A 6767-nucleotide genomic window follows, 5' to 3' on the forward strand; every position below is an offset into this window, starting at 1 on the left:
ACTGTAGGTGCTTGGACCTTGCTGTATTTATGAAGAGTGCGACAGACAGATAGGCGGATGGGACGAGCATATATAAATGCAGAGCCTCTCCCCCACACACGCTATATAATTGAAGCTCTCAGCTGCTACACAAAGTCCTGTATGCCACTGCAGCTCCCAGCAACACAAATCTCATGCATCCCTCACCCGGTTTTGTTTGCTTGTTTTTAACGTTGGCAGTTCCTGATCATTTGTTGCACCCACCTGAGGCTAAATGAGCGAAAGCACTCCCGCAATCAAGCCCTGAAATCAGGCTGGAGCGCTCAAAACGCACCCTTAGGTACTCAGTGCTCTGGCATTGCTTCTAACACAAACACAACCGACATGTTTGCTATGCAGATGGCTGCAGTTTTGTGCCAGTGGCTAAGAGGCGAACTCCTGTTTTTAGGGTCCTAAAGTGTTCTCTGACAGCAATCTGCTGTTCATGACAGCTGACTCACAGGGGGTTGCACAGTGCACTTCGATTGCTAAATAAATAAATACATAGACAGATAACGACAGCGCCACCTGCTGAGCAGTGTGACCAGCCAGTGACGGGGAACAAGGACCTTTGCTATGCTGAAAGCCCAGGAAGACACAGACGTGACCATGCATTATTTTGATGGAAAGCTGCTTCCATTAGCAATATTTATATGGGCCCCGTGTGGTCCATTGCAGGAGGCTAATCAATCAAACACATAAATAAACACTTTTACTGGTGCTTCAGGAGCCTTCTTAACAGCAGTGGAACAAAATACCCCCACCCTTCAGGCAATTAAAATGGTGTTTAACAGGTAATAAAAACATTCCTGCTGCTTCACATGGATATTTCGATAAGTTCAATTAAACGTCGTTGATTTGTTTTCAACTCCTGCAGTGCTTTCTTCCCAGAGTGTCTCGGCAGCTGCCTTCCAGACTCGTGTAAAGATGTAAAGATGAGATTTTTTCAGAAGCTGGCTGCTGTTTCCCCCTGCTGCTTAAACAGCTGCAATGGGACAACATGCTCAGCCATGGCGGCTGAGAATCAAGACCCTTCTGCGAACAAACGAGACGCAGGCTTTGGAAAGATTCGCTGTTTTGTTAAACTGCTTTGCTGCACTGAGAGACGCTGTCACGGGAGATGGTGCTTATGTTTTTTTTTTTTTTTTTTACCTTATTGCGAATGTGTTAACCTTTTAGAAGCGTGCTCCGAGAGTCATCTCGCTCTAGTCATTGTAATCAATTTCACCACCTGCCTAGCTATTGCTTCAAAAACACAAAGCAATTAAATCTGCCAATTAAAAAAAGGACAAAAAAAAAGTTCTATATTCATAAGTGTCCCAGACTGCTGCTACTGCACGATGAGCGATACTGCCACCTAGTGAGAGCCGAGGGAAGTAGATTTCATACCTTTGTGTAAATCAAGATGTCCTGTCGTTTCAGGTCTCCAGAGATTGCTGACTCAACACACACAAGCATGCAGCCTTTCTTCAATGACGCACAGCATCCAGGCAGACGAGGTGAGTGTGTGGGAGGCGGGCTCTGCAGCTATAGCGCTTTATTTATGGATTGATATGAACACAACTCGCTTTTTCAACTCGGTTACCTGACCCACAGGTGGAGCTTTACCTAGCAAGGTGCCCAACTTGGAGAGGGAGTCTGCTCCATAGCTTTGCACCTTCAGTCAACGTGAAGAAGGGACCACATATAAGATGTTGTATCGGCTACAGAAACAGGGCTGAATTGAACAACAAGGGAAGAAAGGCGTGTCTGCTATTCTACAATGGATCACAAGTGAATCATTTCGTTATCTCAAAATTGCACAATTTGGATTTTCAGCTGCAGGGCTGGCTTTATACTTGACCTGTTCAATTCAGGACACGATGCTTCGTATCTTGTCTCTTTCTGAAACACTGGATTGGTAATCCTCATCATCCCAGTTTCAAACCGTTTAGCAGACAGCATGAAATAAAAATCTATATATATACATAATTATATAGGAGTGGGGGAAGAAAGCGTTGCCTTTTCTGTTCGGTGCTGTGCTGCAGTGTCTCTTCGTTTCTAGGGGACGAAGACCCCCTGGTCAAATAATCAACTGTCAATGAATCAATCAATGAAAACCCCATCAGGTTTAATGACCTTTGCAGACATCCTAGTTAATTAGTTTGCTCTATTGCCCTTTTTGAATGCATCTAAAAGGCAGCATTAATTAACATCCTATTCAAATGATCTAAAACTCCTCCATTGTTTCAGTTTGACGTTGTCGCGGTCGTAAAAGTATTACGTTTTTACTGCTTTAGTGGACGTGATTTTTTTTTTGTAGCTATGTAACAAACTACGATAAATATATTATCTACCAAGAGTGTTTGTTACACTAAAGCAGGCATCAGAGCAGATGTGGAGTTAATTATAAAGCCAAAGACTTTACAAGAAACTTAATAGGGACCACCTCTTTAGAACAATAAAAAAAAAGTTTAGCGTGCATCTTGCTGTGCCTTTTCACGTGCCTCTCGAGCAATCCTTACTTGCAAATGATTTCAAATGAATTCCTGAATCCCCCCCAAGCAGAAGGAACCTGATGTCATGGAAGAGCATTCAAACCCAAGGAAATGTTGCAGCAGCTGCTAATGCTATCAGAAATCAAAGCACCACTGCGACTCTCTGGAGCTCCCAGTAGTTGCTGGGGCATCTTCTTCTGTAAGCTGTCAAAAACGACAATCAAGCAGTGCCAAAAAACAGCAGCTGTCGCTAAATGAATTACAATTGCAAAGACATGCTGATACATATGGCCAGTTTTTTGCATCACCCTATAGAATGAGCTAATTTTGCTTCATAAAGTCGAACGAAACCTGCTGTTACGTTAACTTACTGAATTATATAACGCTTTTTTGTTTTTTAGCGCCTTTCATAGTGGACCACCATCACAAAGCACTTTACAAGATATGAGACTAGGGTGTGTGAACTATGCATCAGCTGCAGAGTCACTTAAAACAATGTCTGACCCAAAAGACAGAGCAGAAGAAGGCTCAGTGACTTCCTGAGGGTCACACAATGAGTCAGTGGCTGAGCTGGGATTTAAACCGGGGACCTCCTGGTTACAAGCCTGTTGCTTTAACCACTGGACCACACCACCTCCTCTATTTGTCATTTGTCCATATACATATGGCTTCTGATAGACTTTTGCAATCTCGTTTGATGTTAAATAAAATATCTAAATGATGTTTATATAGTTGTTTTTTTATGATGTCTCAATCCTAAAATTCTAGGCAATGCTAAACTTTTGGCCAGAGCTGTACAGATCGCAGTTCGATGCTGTGATACAAGGCCCAATGGAAATCAGAAATCCTTAAATGCAACTGGCAAAAAAAACTAGATTCGAAAAGTCAACAGAGAAACAGAAAAGCTTTCTACGTTTTTTTGGGTTTTTTTTTCGCAGCTAGAAGCTGTGTATAAAAATGCATTGATTTCTGTTCATAGGGTGCTGCTGTGACTCAGCGCTCGTAATCTGAATACTTTTTTGACAAATGTTTTTTTTTTCCTCTGATCAAAGACAAAATGAGCAATATTATCAACACAGTGCTGCTGTGTCTGCAGTTTGTCAAAGTGCAGCAGTAAAAATAATAAAAGCGGACCCACTAAAAATTGGATTGATTTTCTATTGCTCACAGCACAATCAAAGAACTCCAAACAGGCTATTCCCCCCCCCCCCCCCCAGGCAGGGTACATATCACAAGATCAACAAGCAATTCATTTGATGCAATGTGCAAGTGAACTCTCCTTCTAAATCACAATCACCAGAAAGGACCCCCTGCTTAGAACCTATGAAGAAAAAAAAAACAACCTTTTATTGGATTAAACAGTAGTGCCTTGGTTATGTGTGACATCTGTGTTGCTACATGTTGACACATTGTGTCTTTTATTAGAAATACATTCTAACAGAAATACATTCTAATACATTTTAACAGAAATCATTCTGCACAGTTTGCACACATGTATTAACTCATATTAATCTGAATGTAATAAGCCCTCCCCGAGGAAGCTGCTTGTGTAATTCTGTTTGAAGGCAGGAGTGATTGAATGGGTGGGACAGCTGGAGTGACAGATACCCTTGTCGTGCAATTTGTCTGCTTTAGGCAACGGTCATCGTTGTTCTGTCTGGTTTTATTGAAGAGGCAGACGACTTCTCCTCACGACTGGGGATAAACACTCCCCAGACTGCGGGAGTCTGACAGTGACGGGCAATTAAAATGCAGGGAAGAGATACTGGAGCAAAGGGAGGGCCGCGGCATTGTGAAAATACATGTGGAATCCAGATAAGGTTTGAGGGACGTTTGTAGTTATATTTTAAAAAGGAAAACTTCTCATACAAAATGACCTTCAGTGGCAATGCTGTTGGGTTATTATGAAAGCAATGGAATTGTTCTGTGCAAAGGGTGATGGTACCAAAAGAACTTGCCATAGTAAATAAGCCACTGGTGAAATCGCATCACCGTGGAGGGGAGCTGTAACAGTACCTCTGTTTGAAAGTGCCAGTAGGTTGCAATGCTCCTGTGATCTGGCCACAAGCAAGTCACCTTCAAGGCAATGGAATGAGATCTCAGGCCCTTAAAAGGACAGCTGTCTCCCACGATTTTTGGCGATTGCCGTGGAATTAGTTTTTCGCCTCCTTTAGTCTCCGCGCGTAAGCAAGTGGAGTTCACAACTGGAAGGCTGTGCGTTCTCTGCACAAACGCCAGCGCGCGCAGCAGCAAGAGGTGCACCCACATGAATCTGAATGCATTTGAAGTCTTTGTGAGCAGCACAGGGAGTTCAGGAAAGCGCGGTCTGATTGCCATCGGTGGTAAAATCACGAGTGGATTGATGACCTGGAAAATGGGAATAGAAATATCGATGACATTTGTATTTAAATGATACACTATCAGGTATATATTAGGCTACCTCTTAGTTGAATAAGCAGCATTATCAGAGCTCCATGTTTGGTATTCGAGATAGAGAATTGGATCTTTGCTTTATACTTCAGACGGGTTTTGACGATCTCAAGCCAAGTAACTAATTAGAGTTGAAGATGTTGAACTATGCCTTTCTTTTTATCTGCTACAGAAAGCACGCAAGGCATGCAGCCGCAGATTGCTTGGCAATTTTTGTATTTTATGACAAATGCTGATGACTCCCGTTTTTTTTTTTTGTTGTTGTTTTTTTAGGAATCTACATTTTTCATCTCCTGCAAAGCCGTTGTTAAAAACACAGTCAGCTGCTAAAAAAAAAAAAAAAAAAAAAAGCCTTGACCTTTCTCAAAATGCAGCACACTGCTAACAACCCACGCTACGCTAATGAGGGTATAAAAGGGTCACCGCGGTGAGTATCACTAGACAGGCACAGCATAATTCACAGAGATAAAGTGTAGCAAAAGCAGGGTGCAAGCATGGTACAGCACAGCCAAGCACAGCAAATCAGAGCTATAGTAAGCATGGTAAATAATAATAAAAAACGAATACATTACTGTGAAGATTTACCATGTCAACTTTTACAACAGACTCTCTTCATAGGAAAAGGAAATCAGATCGCGAGGAGCAATAAGGCTGCAATAACAGATGGCAGGGTGTTTGAATATGGTCCAATATCCGCACGCCTAGTCCCCGAGGCGAAGCCAAGTGCTGTTAAACAGCCTTGAGCAGCGGATATTGGACCAACAACCTGGAGTGTGTTACTGCGCTTTTACAATGGCACCCCTACCTTACCCCCCCCCCCCCACCAAACCAAAGCGAATTGGTTGTCAAGTGAATAAGCCATTTTATACAAATCGATAGCCCCTTTTTTGGAAAGTGGTCCCTGCTATTGGAATTGATAGCCTTTTTAGGAAAGTAGTCCCGTTTTTCATTTTTCAACCAGCTGTGACGCTGTGTACCGCAAGTAACAGCACCCCCTTTCAGAAATTCTCTTCAAAGGCAATATGGTACGACAATGGAAATGCAACAGCTCTGTGCTAGTGGCAGGCCCAGCGCTACATTTGTATCCTGCAAAGCTTATCAACACGATCGCCATTAGCAGAGCCTGCCTTGAGGGGGCACAGACAAAGTGTGAAAGGGAGTCTGCCGTCCTCTAACTCTGTAACGAAATGCCAAGTCTAACGGCGCTTTGACGCGGAGCAGAAGAGCGATTTGGCTTGAGAAAAAAAAGAAGAGATTTCAGGCATACAACTCGCCCTGTTGAAATGTTCGCGTTAGAGTAACTGTTTTACGTTTCTAATACAGTAGCCAGCCCACAACCAGACCCGCACTTGGACTGTACTCTGTTCAGAGACCTTGCTAAAGTGCACTGTGGTGGGTTATGAAAGGTAAAGCAGGGTGGGAGCCTGTATAGGGATAAAAGAAGAAAATCCTTCCGGAGTAATCTGTCAAAGAAATAAAATAAAAAAGAAATAAATATGGCCAATCATGGTAAAAACATGCTTGATATAGCCGTGGGAAATGCACGGAAAAAATCTGCAAAACAACTTTGTGTTTGGCATTACAATAGCATCCCTCTATTTAAAATGGACACGTTGATGTTGCATCCATACAGGAGTCACAGTACTGTACTCTCATATCATCATCGTCAGACAAATGGAAAAACTTTAAATACAGATGCATGAGTGCTGTCTCTGAAAAAAACAAAAAAGCTTACAAGCTCATAAAAAGAAACCCAAAGACTCTATTCGTCACCCATATTTATTTCTTGAAGATAAAATATATACTCTATCACCCATTTACTTCAGTAAATATATATTTCTG

The sequence above is a fragment of the Polyodon spathula genome, chromosome 38 (assembly GCF_017654505.1).
Source record: "Polyodon spathula isolate WHYD16114869_AA chromosome 38, ASM1765450v1, whole genome shotgun sequence".
Taxonomy (NCBI): domain Eukaryota; kingdom Metazoa; phylum Chordata; class Actinopteri; order Acipenseriformes; family Polyodontidae; genus Polyodon; species Polyodon spathula.